This window comes from Protopterus annectens, chromosome 16.part0 (assembly GCF_019279795.1).
Source record: "Protopterus annectens isolate FY-2018-M chromosome 16.part0, PAN1.0, whole genome shotgun sequence".
NCBI lineage: Eukaryota > Metazoa > Chordata > Ceratodontiformes > Protopteridae > Protopterus > Protopterus annectens.
In genome coordinates, this window is record NC_056750.1 from 616,846,974 (window position 1) to 616,869,454 (window position 22,481).

Below are 22,481 nucleotides of genomic sequence, written 5' to 3' on the forward strand. Positions count from 1 at the left end.
ACTTTTAAAAGCCATTATAATTCTGGCCAATGTGATGGCAAACCTCTTGACAAAAATCTTCAACAGAACTCTGGTAAGTGCAGACTGGGAGGCAGCAAGTGTAGAAACAGGAAACAGTCTGGGGACTTACATTTTTGTTAGCTTAACAACAGTGACAGAGAAAGTCATGGAGGTTAATAGCATTTCTAGATAGCACTGTCAGTCAAATCCAGTCCACTTTTATGACTGTAAAGGGTGAACTTAAATCAGTAGATGTAGTCTATCTAGTCATCAGCAAGGCCTTTGACTCAGTGCCACACAGGATGCTGACAGAAGTACTGGAGGACTTAGGAAAGAACTAATACTGTAGTATAAGATAGCTGCTCGTTGAATGATAGGACAAATAGGATGGGGTTTATTCAGACACTGTCTAGAATCAAAAACATTACTAGTGGATTACTCTAGGTTTCTGTTCTGGGCTCAGAACTCATCAGTGACTTTATCTCAGACATACAATGGGATAGAAAACAGGATTAACTTAATCTTCTTGCTTATGACACAAACATGGGTGCAGCAGTGAAGGGTGGGGGGAGAGTCCACTGAAGGAAAGGGTGAACAAGTGGGCAGAAGGGTGGCAGTTAAACATACAGGAAAATCAAATGCAGTGTAATGCACTTAGATCGCAATAACCCTGGTGGGAGTTACTAGCTGGGGGGAATAGAATTAAGTACAGCAGAACAGAAAAAAGATCCAAGGTTGTCAGTATTACCTGGAGTGGATCACTAGGAGAAGAATGAGAGGGCAGTGGCAGCAGTAAAATGACTGTAGAGGTTTATAACCAAAAAAAAAAAAATAACACTCCAACTAGGCATAACAAACACAAAATAAAAAATGACAGCAAGTATGCCATTCACTTTATTACACAGAATAAAAATTATTTATTTTTATTTTATATAATAACGCAAACAGCATACTAGCTGGTGTATTGTAGAGGTTTATTCTAAGGGTGTAGATTTCAGAATCAACGTAGTGCTTCCACGTTGCAGAGCCTTCATTAGACTATGCCATCAGTATTGTGTGCAGTTCTTAGGGGCCATATAAGGAAAATGATATCAGGCTACTGAATGGAATCAAGAGAGTAAAGTTACCAGAAAGATCCATGAGATGAAGGGAATGAATATGACTACAGAGTAGAGAAGGCTGAGCCGTTGTCCATTGAGACCAGAAAAGATGAGGAATATGATACTGCTGCAAATGATCATGTCAGGGAAATATGAAAAGATCATTCTGAACAGGAAAAACAGGAAGAAATATGGACATAGGAGCAAATTGTAGGGACTAACTGCTCTCTCGATCTCTAAAAGTACTTCTTCACATACAGAGTTCTGGACCTATGGAGACAGAATCTACAGAGGTTTTCAGGATGACATGGGATAGGTAGAAAAAAAGGATAAGGAAGAAAGTGATGGAGGGGTTACAAAAATAAATATCTGCAGAAAATAGACATTTCTTCCTTCTACTATTACGTAAAAGTAATTTAATGAAATGCCTAAGTTAAGCTATAATCTCCCATCTGAACCGTGATGGAAAGTGAATAGTAACTCAGTGTCTGTTGCCTCCTGGTCAGTTATATGTTTGACAAGAAAATCCACACTCTGCCTCTTACAGTAACATGTTCCCTAGAAACTCTAGATGCCCATTTGCCTCTTTCCTTTACTGAAATAAGTCAGACATCTTACAGAGCTCACAAAAAGTAAAGTAAGCTACAGGAATGTTTTTTCCCCATCATAACATATTCCGGACAGCTTTTCCCATATGTCCTTCCACTCTTTATAGGTTCGTAGGTAAGTACTAGGCAATCATTCTATAGACTATTATAAGCAAGATAAAACCCTCTGTTCAAAAGTTTGCTTCTGCCTGCAGGAGAGCAAGACAGGATAGACTGGAGCAGAATTTGAGGCTGCTTATCTAATTGTCTAGGTTTACCATAAAGCTGGCAAGGGTGCTTCTCTGCTTGACAGGTAGTGGGCGTTTGTTCCAAAAGTGAGGGATTCATTGTAATATGAATCTATTATGCTATTGTGTCCTCTCTTGATGAAGGTTCATTTCCTTTAACCAGGTATGTGAGGTAAGAATAGTAAGTCAATGAGGGTTGGAGCTTTCATTGCATGAAAGGCTTGACACAGATTTCCATGGAGGCATCTTTAAGAGACTGCATACAGAGAGAGGGCTGCCAGTCTATCCTGATTACTAAGATTTTTGAGGCTGTTGTTCCTTTAGTTAGGAATCTCTGAGGTTTCTCAAGTTGAGTGATATGCTTAGACAAATGCATGCCAAATGGTGTGTTATATTCGATAATGGGTCTGATGACAAATGCGTAAAGGAGAATTAAGACTTCTTCAAATCAAGTGGAGATGCCTTTGACCATTAGATGAGCCTTTCTGAACAACTGCAGTGACTCGATGGTCAAATTATTAGGAATTCTCATCAAGAGTTCATAGATCCCTTATGATAGTGTCATATTGAAGGGGTGTGTCACTATAAGGTATGTGAAAATGTTTTGCTTGCCAAAATGAACTATACTACAGTGTTTTCACATTTACTTTATGGCCATTATCCTTGCACTGATTGGTAACATGGTCTAACCCCTGTTGGACCACTTGGCTATTGTTATTTGGTCTTCCACTTACTCACAGTTTACTGTCATTTACAAACTTAGATAACCATAGGACAGGACTGTTGGCCTGATAGTCTGAGAAATAGATGCAAAATAGGAGAGGGCCCAAAACTGAGCCCTGTGTTACACCACTGGTAAAGTTTTTGCCTTCAGAAGTGGCACCTGCAACTCTAACCTCATGGGTTATGTCAGACAACCAGTGAACTATCCACCAGACAGCATAAGGATGTATATTCATATTTACAAGTCAGTCAATGCCTGCATGTAGAATAGTGTCAAAGGTCTTGGCCATGTCCAGAAATGCTGCATGTACTGCATAACTGCTATCCACTGCTTTTGATACTTTTTCAATTGAGGTTAATATGGTTAAAAAGGCAAGACCTTCCTTTGACAAAGCTGAATTGTTAAGGGTCCAGAGTTAAGAGGATTTTCGATGTACAAATTACTGAGTTCTGAGATAATATGCTCCAAAGTTTTACATGTGAAGCTAGTGAGAGTAATCAGCCTATAGATACCAAAGTCCATGGCTGGACCACCCTTGTGTGATGGCATTACAACGGCTGTTTTCTAGGCTTGAGGAATGTAACCAGTGGGTTCACTTAGAACACATTTGAGACTGATGATCAGGTAACCTGGTACATTATCAGGGCCCTTGGATGAGGTGTTCTTAGCTTTTGAGAGGAATAAGAGAACTTGTTCCATAGTTATTAAAGGGATAGTTGGGACTGTAGCATCTGGGAAATAACTATAACTGTGGGTGGAATAAAATTTGCACTAAATTTTCAGCTGGGTTCTCAGCTATTCCCTTTGGGTCAGTGTGTGCATTACTATTGTAGACTAGTCTCAGACTTTGTTTTGTCAAGTGTTAGTGCTTAATGTCCTAACATAATTAAAGAAACATTTCTAGTAATTTTTCATTTAGTGACTATTTTAAGTTCATATTCAGCTTTGAGCTTCCTAGTTGTTCTCCTAACCTCTTTATTAGTTTGCTGAAGTGTCCTGTTATGGTAATTATAATGCAACCACTTATGAGGATTAAGCAATTTCTTTCTTTCTCTTGTTATGTAATTTATTTATACATGTGTTCCACCACATGGGTTTGTTTTTAAATTTCACCTTATATAGGTTCAGATAAGCTCTGACTTATCCATACAACTATTTAAGTAGGAATAGAAGTCAGAGGCATAGACAGCAACTTTAGCAATTTGATTCATTGGGGAGGTATGCAGCAGAATTTATTTAAGTCATCAAACAACTGCAGATTTGCATTTGAGAAGTCTCTAAACTTTGTGGTATTTACAGAGGAAGTACCACCATTTTCATGGAAAAGGTCAGTAATTTATATTCTGATTTAACAAAGCAGTATGATACATCTACAGATATGCAAGAAATGGCCATATGTGTGAGAACTAAAGCAAGGATGTTGGAGCACATAGTACGATGGTTAACTATTTGTAAAAGACAGGCATGCCAGCCATTATCAGTGAAGGTTGCCCATTTTATTGATAATTTAAGTACCCCAGTAGAAAGGTGCTGAGTTGAATGAGGATTTTAGCTGATGTGTTAAGGTAGTTATCATGCTCATACTGAAAGGGTAATCAGTGCAATGAATGGGTGCGCGTGCATACAGTCTTGCTGAAAATTTCATAAACACTCTCCATTAATATAACTATATAAACAAATTGTACTAAGACCATACACCTCTGACTATCCGTAAGCATATTGATTCCATTGCCTTCTCTGTTTTACCTTGCTACTTTTTTCCTTTTTTCTTTGGCATTTACTTGTCAGACTGTTGCTCTGTGGAACAACCATAGAACTAGCATGCCATTGTCGCCTTCTCATAATAAAACGTATGTCATTTGCAAGTGTAATGATGTTGGTCATTGTCTTTCCTACCCAGCTGTATCTAATCCTAATAAAATGCATCATCAGTGCTCTAATCATTCTTCAAATTTAAAGGCTTAGGAAATCCCAGGTAATAATCCTAATGACAGAATCAGTAATGCCTATAAATAGCTTGAAATAGTGCACTGGTTCTTTTCATCTGCTAGAATCAGCCTGCAAAACTGATCCATCATAATGGAGGAAGAACATCTGTTATTTCATCATATACTTCCTAATATCTTGTTCCTTGCTCTTAATGTTCAGTGATACATCTAAGCAAGAAATGCCACATCAGTATCCTTAAATTGCCTTTTCCATCAGTTGGTGGTTAATAATATTTGCCATGCATGAATTAGCTGATTGAGACCAAATGTGTCTGTTCTTTAAATGTTTCATTACTGTTACTATTCAGAAGATTTCCTTAGTTATGATATTTTTTAATTGTTAATTTATCTCCATTCCAGTGGCCAGAACTCTGCAAACTATTGCACATGAAATAACCCTCTGAAGCCAGGGACAGTTGTAGCTGCTTGCACCTTCTGCCACTCTGCAACCCCCAAATAAGTGTTGAAGAAAATCTGCCCACAATTTCTGGTTCTAAGCACATATTGTTAGTTACTCTTATTCTGTGGTTTGCTACAACACACACATGCAACATGCACATGAACATACACACACATTCACTACACACAAATATACAATACAGCAAAGTTTTCATAGTTTTACTTTACATCTTCTCATAAACAGCCTCATCTCTGATATAAGTTTATATTCAGGATGCACTAAGACCACCAATTTCTGCCCATCTTTAACTATAATTTTCTTGGCCACTATTGCCTTCTCTTTTTCTTGAATTTGTTATCTGCCAGCATTCTGTTTTACCTTGCAACTTCTGACCTTTTTTAAAGTATTCTGAGCTTGTTGCTACCGGTCCAGTTTCTACATCTAAAAACTGAATTGTGGTTGAATGGCAGTCCTTTTCCTTCCACTATATTAGTATTCTAAATATATTACTTATTGCCATTAACTCTTCCATGACCTCCCCACAGTAATTATAATCCTGTTTCTTTATGAACAAAAATCATCTGCATAATTTCCTCTGTACTGTTAGACCCCACTTCTGTTCTATAAGACAACAGACCACATTGCTTTGCCAGGGATGGTCTGCACCTGTCCCCAGTAGGCTTTTGGATATTGGCCAAAATATTATCCACCCCCTATAGCTCCTTTTTAGTTAATGCCAATCTGATAAACCTTCTAACAGAGTAAATTCTAGCCAAAAGGTTTTACTGGTTGCACATGAAGGGACAAGAGGTGGAGGTATATCAACCTATATAAAAAGTAAGCACACCTCAAGATTGGTCAGACAGTCTGACATGCTTCAGCTACTCCATGTCCAGCTCACCTCAGGTAAAGTCCCATATCCTTGCAAGCTGTAAGTCCCCATCTGTGACCCAGGATAACCTTACCATGTATTAGAATGTACTGGAGTTGCTCACAGTTCAGCCAAACACCACATTAATGGGGATTTCAACTATCCCACCATAAACTGGGATACATATAGAATCACTGATATACAGACTCTATGTTTCCTGGCTTTTGTCAAAGCAAACACCCTGGAGCAGCTAGTCTGCATGCCTACTAGGGGTATAAATATCCTGGGTCAACAAATATGAAGGAACATTGCACCCCTCTTGTGGAATTCCTCACTGGTCAGATCAGATAAAAAAACAGTCACTTTTGAAATAAATATAAAGGCTGAACTTCCAGCAAACCTTAGAAACTTTAAGAATTCTTCCAAAGCTAACTTATCTCCTATTAAGTGATAGTAAAGCTAAATTCCAAGCCCCCCCCCCCCCCCCCCCATAATTTGGAGAACATGGTGATCTATGTGGAAGAATTTATGGAAGCCCTGTACTAGCATGTAAATAACTGCATAGAAACAGCAGTACCAAACTGAAATTAACTTTGGACAAACTCCAAAAACAAGTCCCTTGATGGACCCCACAGCATAAATAGATTCTACAACAAAAGAATGAAAATCCTGTCCAAAAATAAGAAAGAGCTATGCCCAATAGGCAAGAAACTCCATCATCAGTCTCAACAAGCAACTCAGAGGACTATTTAAGTCCACCAGAGTTAACTTTGAGGAGAAAATGACCTCCCAGTCTAAGGATCACCATAAGGCATTTTCCAATTATGTACGCAACCTTAAAGAAAACACCCAATACTGCGCTGAACTAGTAGTAAATGAAATTTCCTATACTGAACCAGGCGATATAGCAAATTTGCTGGCCAATAAATTTATCTCCTATTTCACCCTTTATCAATCCCAGCCCATCCCCTCAGAAAATGCCCTCTACTATTTCTCATCCAATTGTCAGTAAAGAACAGGGCCTCACTGCACTCTCCAGAGCTAAAAAACACTGCATCAAAGGGTACTGATAATATCACAGGATGTCTCCTAAATAGTTTGAAACATAACCTGTCACACCTACAAGATTTTATATTCAACCACAGCCTCCAGACAGGCTTAGTCCCTAGCGAATGGACGACTGTAACTTTCATCCCTCTACACAAAGCGGACCATCAACGGACCCAGGGAACTACAGAGCCATACGTTTGACTAGTTTTATATGCAAGGCCATGGAAAGAATTATTGTGGACCTGATAACAAAGACATAGGAAATCTTCAAACATTGGACCCATTCCAGTTTGGTTTCATCAAGGGCAGGTGATGCCTACTTAACTTGATGGACTTCTTCAAGGTCTCTAGAGTGCTGTATGTGGGCAAAACAGTATATATTGCCTACCTTGACAGGTTTTATAGACAAACTCACAAATTCTCAAAGGCCACACAGGCAATAGAAATGCTATAGATGTACATATGTTTGTATAATACTCCCCTAACCAGACATAGAAATAGATGCACAACTGTTTGTGTAATACTCCATAAACCAAACAAACCACAGGAATACATCTAAATGTAATACTCCTCTTTCAAAAAAATCATGTACCATACATACATACATACATATAGCTTGTGTAATACTCCCATTTAAACGTTATTGCAATCAGTTTGTGATCCCACAGATGTACTAGGAAAAGGGAAAAAAGCTGATTTTTTTGTTCTCCTCAGCCATCAACAACCCTCCCCAGCTCCTTGTATAGACCCCACTACTTCAAAAGAAATATATGTGTGATTGTTATCAGTGCTGGGCTCATGCAATCATGATTACACATGGACAGCAGAAGAAAATTCTTAGTGAAGTGAAAATCCCCCTCGTTCTTTTCTGAAACTGTTAAAATGCACAACTGTTAGCCATCTGAATGGAGTCCACAATGTCCTTTTAGCAACTTCTGCCTTACTATAGCTAGTCATTCCTTTGCAGATTGCCATTTCCTGGATTTGCACCTCTGTTAAATAAATAGCATTAGGACTCTGTCTTTTAGCTATAGGCAAATCATATAGGTTCATAGGCAGTTACTAGATATATGATGCTACTGAGGGAACTTGACCAATTTCTCAATTGCTCCAGGCCATTGTCTGATTAAGTGACTTGCAAAGAGTCACAAAATAGGCAAACAAAGGCTGAGGGACTCAAACTCCTGTACCACAGGAAACAGCTCATTTACAGCTCATAGCCTTAATCCTCTGCGTTAATTGCCATGAATCCACCCTTACTGAGTAGCAGGCTTATGCTAAAACATTGCTTCATGTCTATCCATTCTATCCCCCCTCATTTGCTAAAGCATTCTTTGTACACCAACGGACACATATCCACCCTTAGTAGGGTAGCAAACCTGAACCAAAACCTTGACTCATGCTTATCTATTCAGTCCCCCTTCTTGGCTATGGTATTCCTCTGTGCACACAATATTGAAATGAGTGCAATGTCCCTTAAGACAGATGCTCATGTTATGACCTGCATTCTCCCTGGTTAAACGCGTAACACTATGCTCCTGTGCCATCACTCCATGCTGGTACTTGCTTTCAGTTATCTTATTGGTGGCCCCATTTTATGGATGTATACTGATATTGTGTCCCTTTCAGATATTCCACTGTTGACAGTAAAAGACAGTCTAGTCATGTCTACAGTGTACTTGGGGGGGACTCGTGTTGATAGATTGTCATTTGGTTGAAGGCAAACTGATTGACCATATTTAGCCAAAATCAGTTATGGGAATTCTCCTTTATTTCCAAAAGTGTTTTCAGCTAAAGATTTAGGTCAGTTTGCATTCAGCTGATCTACTGTCTACACACTGACACTCTCCCTTTGGGAAGGCATGATTCGTTTCCCTGAGTTACTCATCACTCTCTTGCCACCTGCAATTTAGTCTGCTTATGCTCGTTATCACATTCCTAGAGTAGTTCTAATAAGCTCGATTTTCTGCCTTTGGATTAAGCACTGCTAATATGCCTCTTTAAATAAAACATCAGCTATCAACTTTCTGAGATATAGTACAGCTTAGCACTCTTCTTGTCTTTCTCTTCTTTCTTATGCTTATGCAAGGAAGTCACAGCTGCAACATCTCCTTGTTCCTACTCAATCTTTTTTGAAAAGTGCACTCTGTATTGCTCCCCTAAAGCTGGCAAACAATAAGTAACTTATCTAACGGTCTCATGGATCCTTCTGCAGTTGCCCCCCCCCCCCTTTGCCCAGGTCCAGACTCATACTGTGCTGTGCCATCTTCTGTTTTTTTACTGGATTACAAATACAAATATACCACTGTGTGGAAAATTTTCTACATCTGTTAAGCACCTATTTGAGGTTATTTGTTTTGATTTCCTGCCAAGGAGTGTATGTTTGCAGTTAAAAGCATTCTCTATAGTCTCCTTGCTCCTTTATCTATTTAAAACTTTCATTTAAAGGCTTACTGCTGCTTTTCTGCTGTGATAAACATTTCTGCAGTTTTTTTCTACTTAAGTAGTGTGGGTAGTTGTAGCATTGTCCATATTCAGGCTTGCGTTTTGGGCCTAGTTTTTTTGTTTGTAGAGGCTGTGTGTCTAAGCACATGTTCCATACCATCTTAGATTAGCCAAAGTCATTCTTGCATTTCAGTGAGAGGGGTGTGCTTATGGTCATTGACTGATTGGGGTTACCTGGACTATGGCTTGGTGTAAGCACATCATTGGTTCTTTCAATCTTTTTTTTTTAAAGTTGTTTCAGGTTTTAACTTTCTGTTACTTAAGAAGTTAACTTGTGAGTGTTTCTGCCATTTCACGCTGAGCTAATCAGAGGAAGGGCACTGAGCAAACCCTGATCTGCGATATATAACATTAAGTATCCTGTTTTTTGCTTATTTTTATGAGTTATTTATAGCACTTTTATTGTCTGCTGTATACTTTTCTAGCTAGTTTCACTGTGTGTGAGGTATTAACTGGAAATTTCTACATTTGTTAAGCACCTGTTTGGGTTTGTTTGTTCTGATTTCCTGCCAAGGAGTGTATCATATAACTTATTTGTTTGCAGTTAAAAGCATTCTCTAGACTCTCCTTGCTCCTTTATCTGTTTAAAACTTTCATTTAAAGGCTCACTACTGCTTTTCTGCTGTGATAAACATTTCTGCAGTTTTTTTTCTACTTAAGTAGTGTGGGTAGTTGTAGCATTGTCCATATTCAGGCTTGCGTTTTGGGCCTTTTGTTTGTACAGGCTGTGTGTCTGAGCACATGTTCCAGGCCATCTTAGTTTAGCCAAAGTCATTCTTGCATTTCAGTGAGAGAGGAGTGTTTATGTCATCAGCGGTTCTTTCGAGCTCTTTTTAAAGTTGTTTCAGGTTTTAACTTTCTGTTACTTAAGAAGTTAACTTGTGAGTATTTCTGCCATTTCACACTGAGCTAATCGGAGGAAGGGCGCTGAGAAAACCCTGATCTATGATACATAACATTAAGTATCCTGTTTTTAGCTTATTTTTATGAATTATTTATAGCACTTTTATTGTCTGCTGTATACTTTTCTAGCTAGTTTCACTGTGTGTGAGGTATTAACTGGAAATGTTCTACATTTAAGTACCTGTTTGGGTTTGTTTGTTCTGATTTTTGTCTCTCACCCTCCCTCCCTATTGGTATCCTGTTCATATACTTGGTGGCTTTGCGGTTGCCCGCCCCTACTGTAAATTTGATCTGCGACACTCCTCCTAGTTTAGTGTCATTACCTCATTCTACCCTTATACAGGGAGAACATTTGAAAAGGCCAACCCACTTAGTTCTTAACCGTGAGTTATCTTCTGCTCCTCCTTACTCCCCTTCCACTTTACAAAAAAAAAATTCTAAGCTTGTTTCCTGCCTTTCCTGTAAGTAGTCTAGTCCAGATACAGATTGGCTGCATCCAGGAATGCTTGTAAGCTTCTTAGCCCCCACCGCTTAGCTAGGGTTAAACTATTCCCGGTGCCATAAAGTCTGCTCTTCAAATTTTCCCTTAGAACTAGCCAGTTTTTTTAGTTTTAGCACTCAAATCTGTTTCTTTGAGCTCAACACTTGTTCAGAACTCATTGTAAGCACTAAATAAGCTACAGATTACTACAACACTCAACTTTCCTCACTTGCCTAGAGGAAACAGGTTTTAGTACTTAAATGAGCACCTATCCAGGCATTTCTAAGGGTCAGCTCCTGGTGTTTTCTCCTGTCGACCTGATGAATCTGGGCATCTTGGGGCAATGCAGTAATTGCCTTATGTACACAGACAACCCACTCCTCCTACCACCCAACATAACAACCTGTGAGAGATGCACTTATATAGCCAAACTGGAAGCAAAGCTCTCTTCACCCAAGACTGGACTAGACAGTCAAGAGGAGAGGGTAAACACTTGCACCACACCACACTCATCACATAGTCCCTCAAAACCTACACCACCAAAATACACACATAGAAACACAAAATGCAAACCTACATTCACGGAGGCTCTCAATAAAAATATGCCCAAGCAACATGGACCTCTAAAGCAGAAATGCAAGCAACCTCCACCCCCAACACAAGCCAAATGACACATAGCCCACAAACTCAGTGTGCCACTCAACCACAGCCCATAAACATAACAACGTACCCTACACTGTAGTCACAGGTGACTCTAAAGTCAGGCACACTGATGTTCCACTCACCAGGCTAAACAAAGAAACAGTTACTGTCAGCTGTCTTTCGGGTGCCAAGATCTGCCACATAATGCATGCACTCAGGTCACTCCACGAGTACAAATACCACTCTGTCATTGTCCATGTTGGTGTGAATAACCTGAGAGGTACTTCCCTGGACTACATGAAAAGAGACATGGAGGAGCTGTCAGATCTTGTAGCCCAGTTAGGTATGACCCTAGCCCTGAGTAGCATCCTGCCATCACCCAGAATGATACCACGGTACAAGGACAAAATGATTGACTTCAACAATTGGCTAAGCTACTGGTGTCATTCTAAGGGGATCCAGTATCTGTCTGCCTGGGATGACATGATATACAGACCACAATGCTTTGCCAAAGATGGCCTGCACCTGTCACCCTTGGGATTCCAGATACTGGCTAAGGCTCTTACCACCCCTATAGTGCCTTTTTTAGGCAAGGTTCAAATGACAAACTCACCACTGTAACAGGTACAAGCAAGCAAAATCTGAGGGTAATGCTACTCAATGCTAGAAGTCCAAATCTCAAAATGCACTCACTCGAGGCACTCCTTAAAATGGAGAACATCGACATCTGTGCAGTGACAGAGACCTGGTTCAAGGCTCCAGAGAGCACCCCTGCATTACCATGCTATAATTCATACCACAACTTTCGACCACCTAACCTGGACAAAAACACTAAAGGCGGAGATGTTTCCATATTCATTAAGGATACCCACACCTCCAGGCTAGTTGCTCAGCATAATGCATCTGAAATTATCTAAGTGCAACTAACTCTGGGCAAGATCTCAATCCAAATTGTAGCTTGCTACAGATCTCCCACCATGCCCCAGGATTCCCTCTCCTCATTTCTTGATATACTGGAAAATATTAGGGTACAACCTAACAGTGATTTCAACTACCCCACCATTAACTGGGACAACTACTCATGTACCAACTCTTTTGTTCAACGTTTTCTGGAATTCATAAATTCCAATGACTTGGATCAACTTGTCAACACCACCAGGGGCAGCAATATCCTAGACCTGGTCATTACCAACATGGGGAACTGATGTTCCACACCAGTGGTCAGTTTCTCATTGGACAGATCCAACCACAAGCTAATCACCCTAGACATTCACATCTTGCCCCCACGCCCCCACCCCCATTAGGGAAACCACCGTAAAAAAAATTCTCCAAAGCCAACTTCAAGCTTCTTAAGACAGAAGTGGCAAACTTCACAACACCCATGCAGATGGACAATAGAGGTACAACTTCTGAATCCTACACAAATGCACTTTATAAGCACTTACACGAGTGCATCAATTGTGCAATCCCTAACAGAACCAAGATGCTATCCTCCATAAAAAGGAAGCCAATCTGGTGGTGCCCTGCCATAAACAAATTCTACAACGGAAGAAATAAACTGTTGCAAAAAAGAGTAAAATCCCAAGATTAGAGGAACTCCCTGGTCAGCCTCAGTAAAAACCTGAGATCCCTCATAAAACCCTCCAAAGCTAGCTACGAAAACAAAATTGCCACTGATTCTAAAGACAACCACAAAGCATTTTATAGCTATGTTAAGAATCTCAATGGCAACACTCAGATCTACTGTGCTGTTACAGCACAATGGCACTAAATATACAGAATCAACTGATATTGCTAACATCCTGGCAGATAGGTTCAGTGCTAACTTTACCCCCCTCTCACCCCCAAAAGGACCCATCTCTATACCGGAAGAATACAAAGTTCCTGCAATCACAGCTGTACAGGTAAAAATCACACTCTCCAAAGCCAAGAACACAGCATCCATGGGACCTGACAACATCCCAGGGTGCATTTTACATGAACTACAGAAGGAACTAGCACCCCACCTGAGTACCATGTTCAATCATCACCTCACCTCAGGCTTTGTGCCCATTGAATGGCGCACAGCAGCGGTTATCCCACTCCACAAAGGTGGAGCCACCACGGACCCTGGGAACTACCGCCCCATTAGCCTGATGAGCCTGGTCTACAAGGCTATGGAACGTATCATCATGGAACTTATAAACAATGACATTGGTAATCTCCAAACTCTGGACCCCACCCAGTTCGGGTTTGTAAAAGGCAGATTTTATGTCTCCTAAACCTGATAGACTTCTTTGAAGTGGTCACCAAAGCTGTAGATGAGGGTAAGGTGGTTCACACAGCCTATCTAGATCTCGCCAAGGCATTCGACACCATCCCCCACTCTGGAATTATAGATAAACTCACAAAACTAGGTATACATTCCTATGTCACAAGATGAGTTGCCAACTGGCTCACTGACAGAACCCACACTGAAAGTAGCAGACTCCAAATCCAACTTCAGACCAGTGACAAGTGGAGTACAACAGGGTTCAGTCCTGGGTCCTCTCCTGTTTGGTATCTACTTTTCTGAAGTACAGGCTAACACAGAAGGTCTTTGGCTACTGAAGTTCGCAGATGACTGCACACTAGGAGCCATAATCAAAACTCCTAATGATGTGGACATCCTACAAAAGGGTCTCACTGAGATAGATGCCTGGTGTCAAAGCCATGGCCTCAAGCTCAATGCCAAAAAGTGCATTGTCATCCCTTTTGGTAAAAGCTCTGTACCCATGAACTACCACATAGGTGGTAGTCTAATTAACACCGAAAGTGTGATAAGAGACCTTGGGACACAGGTGGGCAGTAGTCTCTCCTTTGATAATCACATCGCCACAGTAGTCAGGAAATCCTTCTATGTGGCATACCTCATCACAAAAGATTTCTCATCCAGGAAAAAAGAGGTCATTGTTCCCCTCTACTCGTCACTCATTAGATCCATTATAGAGTACAATGGCTCTTTTGGTATGTACCTCACAAGACATCTACAACAACTAGAAAGGCCACAAAAATACCTCACAAAGAGGATTACTGGCCTCAAACAGATGCCCTACGCAGACCGTCTCAACAAATTCCAGCTTTACTCCATCGCATATCCCATACTCAGAGGCGATCTCTGCCTAACATGCAAAGCTATGTCAAACCCAGAGCTGTTGGCCATGCTCCACTTAAAGAAATCCCAATCCCTCCAAGCTACATGCTCTAGGGACCTAAACCTTGTCACCACAATAAACAGAACATGCTGGAGGGATAGAGTCCTGTCTCAGAGACTTCCCATACTCTGGAACAAACTACCTATCTATTTCAAACAAAGCTCCTCATTAGCACTCTTCAAGAAAAATCTTGATGATTGGATGGGAGATAGGAAATTCACCCCGGGGATCACTTCTGTGGCTCTGCTCGATTGGGGCACAGGAAAATTGTTTTCTTGGGTGGCGAAAGCCAGGGTGCCTTTTTGGCTAGGCGTATATAGGCCCTAGGGCAAATAGCCTAGTACCTACCTATGAACCTATGGTCCAGTCTTTTTCTCATCTGTCCTTGTTTCCCAGTCCTCACAATACAATCTTCCTTCCAAGTAACTGTTTAACAGGTTTCACTTGACTGACTATTTTAAACTGTCAATATATAGTGCATTTGATTTATTCTTTATGAATATTAACACAGACTATAAAAATGGCATAAGTGAGAACTTTGAAGCTAATTCAGACTGTTTTATAGCCTAAATTCCACACAGTGTAAGTTGAACTTCAGATATTACTTAAAGTACATCAAAAATAGGGATTCTCACTAGAATATTCACTTTCTAGCACATCTGATGGCTCCCTTTTATGATTCAAACATATGTAGTCTCTTGCTTTGACTTCAATTACTCACATTTCAGACAATCTTTCTTTTCTTTTCTTTTACAGCTCTTTCAAATGTCAGACAGAAAGCAAGTTCCATCTTGGTGCAAGTAACTCTCTATACATTCCACAAAGTTAAATATAAAGACAATAGCTTACATAATGCTTTGTGTTTAACACCCACACTTTTCTCTGTGTTATAGGACTCTTCAGGCAACATGTCAGTTACCGTATCCCTGCCTTCGTATTATCACAAGTGTAACATAATTTGCTATAAATGTTGAAACTCGGAGCCAGGATAAAGTGGATATTACATTATGAATGTATGAAACTTTGCTGTCTTGAATCTAATCTCCCAGATACTCCCTCCTATAAATTTAAACCCCCTAGAATTGGGTGTTGTTGTAATGATGGTATAATGTATGACTATCGTCTTTACTCCCCCTCTGTACTCTGTACTGCTTCACTTAATTCTTGCAACACTCTTCTTGGTTTTTCATTACTATTGTATTACCTGTTGCATGTTATGCAAAAACAAGAGTAAAACAGAACATATGTTTAATATCTATGACAGTATAACATTAGTAAAAACAAGCAGCAGTAAATTCATCAGCAGTGCAGTTGGTGTTCTACTTGATAAATGCAATTAATTTATGACTCTGGTATAAATAAAAGCAACATTTTTAGCAGCAAACTTGTAAATATACAAATCATGCCCGTAACATTGGAACACAGACAGCAACTTGTGGCTGTTGCCGTCTTGAGGGTGCTGATTTATTTCTCCCAAAAAGCATGTGAATTTTTGTGTTGCTTCAAAGGGTGCAGAGTTACTCTACATAAACTCTGAATGCTATAATTATTACCCAAGGGCAGATGAGGAGAAGAATGGACCATGCAGTGGTATATTTTGACCAGTTAACCTGTTCCTTCGTCATTCTGCTGTCCCACTCATTCTTCCATGGGACAGCAGCCTACTAACCTATTCATTCCTGGCAGGCTGGCACGGCTAGTACTTGGCACTTTCTTTTTTTTCTTTCTTTTCTTTTTCTTTCCATTATCTTTTTGATTTGTTTGTAGAGCTTCTATCCCCATGCCACAGAGATAGTGTCCTGCTTCTGACATATGGCTAGGGTCACAAACATGTTTCATACACATTCTCTCTGGCTGCTGTGCTACAGTGTTATGCAGTGTTGTGTAAACCTCAGTCATTTGATCCTCCTCAATGGACCAAGCTATAGTCCCCTGTCCTTGATATAGGCAAACCATTGTCAGCTACTCCATTCTCATCTCTCCAATACCAATTATCTAGCCCCCACGCAACTAATTGAATTCACGTCACCTGGTATTTATATAAGGACTTAGCCCTCTACACCATAGAGCACGATTATGATTGTTGATGGCTCCTTATATAGCTTTGAGGGCTGAAAGTTTGAGAGGAATGGCTAATGGAAAGTGTGACGCCCCTGCACTGGCCCAGTAATCAAGGAGCCTCAATCCTCATCACTAGCACCAATGAGGGACGTACACATTGGGAGGATGACAAGTACACACACAGTAAAGTACAATTTCCCTTAAGAGCACATAGAAATCACAGTCAGTCTGGGGCTGGTTTCTACCTCTTTCTCCAGATCAGTAAAAAAATGTAGAAATTAACCAGGCTTCAACGTGAATAAAATACTATTATTTTTATTAGTTAAAACACATCACATAAGCTCTTTCATCTCTCATGGAGACTTCTTCAGATAAAATACACTCACATTCATCATCTTATTTATAAACTAGCTGAAGTTCATCAACCAGTCATGAAATGCTAGTAATTAGAAAAATCCCCTGTGTTAAAGGTGTACAAAGCACCTATTCCAATCACAAGTACTTGCACAAACATTTTTCAGAATAAAATAAACATAAAATGTGGTAGTTGTGCATATTGTATGCACATTCTGAAAGAGAAAACAATGTTTTGCATACTAAGGTTTCCTTTGTGAAAGGGAATTGTAATACCAACAAACTAGTGGACCTAGCTAAGTGTGACAGTTGCTCAGGATACTATTTTGGAAAGACAGAGAGAGCTTTGAAATCAAGAATTTATGAGCACCTTTATGAGATCAGGAAGAAAAAGGAAGTTAATGCATTGTACAAGCACTCTGTTGTGTGTAGTAATTTTGTTAAGTTTAGCTTTGGTATACTAGAAAAAGTGCAGATTCATTCCAGGAGTGGTGATTGGCAAAGACATTTGTTAAAAAGATAACTTTTCTGGCAGTTGCAACTAAATGCATCATCCCCCCAGGTCTGAACGGCCAAGTATCTCTCAAACCCATACTGAGTGAAAAAGCAGATTTGTTAACATAAATTTTAAAGGAATTCAACATTATTTTTATGTATTTTCCTTTATGTTTCACAGTTTATTTTATTTTGAAAAATGTGCAAGTACTTGTGATTGGAATAGGTGATTTGTACACCTTTAACACAGGGGATTTTTCTTATTACTAGAATTTCATGATTGGTTGATGTCTGTGATGATGATGATGAGATGATGAATGTGAGTGTATTTTATCTGAAGAAGTCTGCATGAGATATGAAAGAGCTTATGTGATGTGTTTTAAGTAATAAAAATAATAGTGTTTTATTCACGTTGAAGTCTGGTTAATTTCTACATTTTTTTACTGGTTTGGTGAACTTTGGGCTGTTTTTTTTTTTTGTCAATTTTGTGTTTCAGAGTGGCCACGACTGGATTTCTTGTGAATATGGATTTGGAAGGAAGCATTGGCCTGCAAGGAGCCAAGAAGGCATTGGAGGTGTTATCTTCACCCTTGTACTCCATTCATGAAGTGGGGCAGCTGAGAACAGAAGTGTCAGCGCTTAGACATGATATTGCCAGGTTAACTGAAATGTTTTTGTAACTTGGCAAACAACAGCACCATGTAGGTGTATGTACAGCTTCTTCCCTGAAAGAAAATGGACATGAACTTCTTGGGAGTGGCCCTGGGATGTCTGTGGAACAGGAGAAGGACACAGACATTAGTAATACTGGGGTTAACCATCAAAAAAATGGCTTTAACAGTCAGCAAGCTCATTCCAGCAACAACAGGCGGATTAATGGACAGCACTATGATGTAAGGGAGATGACCTACTGGGATAGTCTCCCACCTTCCGGTACTGTTGATAAAAATTTTTTAACAGAAGCCACAGTGTTTCAGCCTCTACAAATGCTAATACTTGTGAAGGGAAACCAAGGGGCAATTCTTGGACTAATCATGAAAGGAATGACATTATGGACAGAGTTTTTACCTTTCAAGGTCAGGGGGGGCAGGGGAATGTCATTAATGTATTTTCTGCACCATGTTATTTTCCTCCCTTAAAAGAAATGGTATTTAACTTTGAAAAAAGTTGTTAAAATTTAAAAGTTTACAGTTTGAGAATGAATATTTGCGTGAATGTCTTAAACACAAAATTGTTCCTCAGGGACTTAGGATGAATACATTTCCCTTTGGAGTGAATTACACCCGGGAAACAGTTCAGGCTTTTATTGGTTTTTTTTTACAAGTGTGGGTTTGAATTGATGTTAAAAATGATTCACTATAATGAATCTGTTCTGGAAGCCCTGAGTAATGAAGTGGATTCACTGAGCCAAGCTATTACAAATGATTTATTATTTGAAGAGTATGAGTATTTGTACAACCAAGCCCTGTTAAGAGTAGACAAAAAAAGTAACAACATTATTTTAAAAAAGATGAAAAAACTAGACAGGTACTTTAAACAATATCAAGACAGTAGGGCATATAAGATTCCTGGTAGCAAACCTATTAACAAAGGAAGGTACCGTGATGGGTGGGGGTTGGACAACACAGGCCACAATCATGGGAAACTGAACCTGACCCTAACAGACAAGAAATTGGGAACACAATAGGGGAACTTGATTCCTTTTTAGAAGAAGCACAGGGTTTTCAGGAGTTGAAAAAGTCAGAACAACTAGCCAAAAAAGCACAGGTGATAGTGGATTTGGGGCAACAGTCACGGAACAAGCAGAGGTGGGACCACCACAACAAAGGGCCAACAATGATGAAATAATTTGGTTTTTCAATGAGGGGCTCATTGGTATTTATCAGGACTTTAACATTTATAACTATGCGGGTGTGGAGTTAACAAAAGACCTTTTTGAGTTGTTGTTAAAGGGATACAAGTTTGTGCCCATTGGGCCTCTAATTGAACTAAAGTTATTTTTGAGGAAGATTAACTTTAGTTTATATTTTAAAGACAAGGGTGTGAACAGTGAGACAGGTAACAATCAAAGTACACTTAAGAGGAATAGTGTTTTCAACCCCCCCCCCCCATGCCTAGGGTTGCCAGCTGTCCGTTTTTTGACTGGACTGTCGATTTTTCCTACAAATTGTTTGGTTACAAATTTCATTCAAAACTGTTCAAGTGAAGTTGGGGTTTTGTGTGCCACTGCCACAGTCTCAAGCATTTCTCCTGTGCCATCTTTACTCTCTCTCTCGCTCCCCTCCTTATTGCCTGTGGTCCCGGTGTGCTTTTTGGCTATACAGGTGAGTCAGGTAGAGCACTAATCTCCCAGTGGTGGATTTAGGCATGGGCGCAGGGGCGTGCGCTGGCCCCTTTTAAGACTTTTTTTTTTTGGAAATAAAAAAAAAATCAGGTGGGTGCATTTTTTCCACACAACCCCATTTATTAGCTGTCTGCGCTGGAGTTTTAGATGACCGGAAAACCAAGTAAGTAGTACCACCCTCTAAAACAAGAGGTAATGGTTGTTCATCTCTGATTTTTGTAGTAATACTGTGATTAAATTGAGTGAATGAGAGGGTGTCTTTACCCTGAGGTTAGTGGAATTTGCTGTACATTGGTGGATTTCCTTACTGCAGTATGCTCATTGAACTGGGGTCTGTTTTATGTTGTGAAATAGACCAGGGTTTCATCTTAATAGTATGGGTTCCATTATGCTATGGGATTGAACATTCAACTTATTGTGTTTAATGATGCGGGGTTTTTAAGTTAATATCATACCAATAGTATTCATTGCTGTTTTCTTGCTCTGGATTTTTTTCCTCGCTGGTGTTGTAAAGCTAATCCATTTATGTGATTAGTCTGTCATTTAGGTCCTAGTGCGCTCAGTATTCGGCATGCTGGCATGACTATAAATGTGTGTAAATAAGGACAGAAGAAAAACATGTTTAATTAATAATTGACAGCTGTCAAACCTCAGCTTTATGTCAGGTTTGCTGAAGACAGCATGCAGCGGTTTGGCAGCGGAAGCACACAGTACACCAAAATATTACTGGAAACCTTGTTCGTGTTAAAAATAAAGCTGTCAAAGAAATCGATATATTTCTGGTAATTCCTGTAACATCTGCTAGTACCTCCCTCAAAACTGAATGCACATTACTGAGGAAATAAAAACAGTCCTTAGGCATAGATGTTGTTCAGGCGCAGTGTATAAGCCTTGCTTCTTCTTTTTTTTTTTTTTTACCAAATTAATTTTAACGGGCAACATTTTATCCATCACAAGGTACGAAACTGCCAGCTTCAAATGCATAAATATTGAAGAGATACAGATGAACCAACAAAGAAGATAACTGTGTACAGACCAATGCATGCTTGCTATATTACATCTCCAGCTAAGTGTTTTTAATGTATATGCTGCTGTGTTTGGGGTACAGAGGGCTGCAGATTTGTATTTTAAGGAGTTGGGGTGCTGCAGTCCTGAGGATGTCCTCCTTTGGATGAGCTGCCTAGTAACTATGAACCTGTTTTTCAGTTTGCCACACATTCCCTATTGCAGTTAACCAGCTTACCATTTTTTAATGTAACATATGCAGTTATTCTTTGAGGGCAGCAAGCACTGAATTTGTAGATGAAACACTGAAATGTACAGTTGTTTTCTAGCAACAACCTCTTCATTAATTTCAGATATCTTTAATGTGGAGTTTTTCAGATGACTTGTACTTCTGCAGAGATTGTATAAATTGACTGATATTGGTGGATTGTAATGACAGAAGTTTGAGTGGCCTTTTATGGTTGAAATGTTCGGAATTGGGCAGTTTGTCATTATTGGTTTGTATGTTTTGTTTCCGTGCTTACTGGAAAAATTTTCAAAACTATAAATTTAAAACGGACTTTGACAAGTGGGGCTGTAATATTCAAGAGATATCATTTGATTATATATTATAATTAATAAAATCAGGAAGGTGAATCACAAAACTTTTGCATGGCCCTAAAAATGTGTGCAAGGGGCCTATGGTTTGAAACAGCCCAAAGGTAAACTTAGCATGCCACTGTACAGATGCATTTTATTTGTGGATTTCAGTGATTTTTCAGTGAATTCTGTTTCAAAGGTACAGAATCTTTAATGCTAAGTCTGTTTTCATTGTAAGACTATTGCTGTGTTTAGCAAATGTCTATCAGTGTTTGTGCTATAAAATTTGAAATAAAAAATTGTAAACTAAATCCAAATAACCATAGCCATTGTAGAAGTAAAGCATAAAACAGTATGCACACTGAGAGTGCTGAACAGTGTTTATGGCAACTGTGGAGAAATAGCCAAGTAATGAGACACTGGAATGGCTGTGTGTGTGTGAGGGGGGGGCTGCATGGGGAGGGCTCTAGGTTTGCACCCCCTGCAAAAAATCCTGCGGGCCCCCTTGTCTGCTTTATGCCTTGGACGCGAAGTAATTCTGCTTGTCATAATTTTTCTGGTACCTCCTTTGAAAAAAAAAGCATTGTTTTTATTTCTAAACTGTCAGTTTTCTACTTTTGGGAGCCAAAGCCTTACCATTTGCTTTGAATAACTGACCTAGTTGGGAATACAGTAAATATGCTGCATATGGGGTTACAAAACTATTTTGTGTTGAGTTTATAAAGGGAATTCTTTTGAATGAGTGTGTATACTATTTTTCTCAATGTTGAATTTTTTCTGCAAGATAATGTTTTATCTGTTTGAGGAATCACTGCCTCTTACATTGATGTCTTTCCACACGTGATGTCAGAGCTTCTTAAGGTAATCTTTTCACAACCACCAAACCTATTGTCCCGTTTTCACCCAGTAGTCAACTAACTTGACTGTGCCCCCCCCCCCCCTTTGCCACCTATCCATTTTTTTTCTGGATT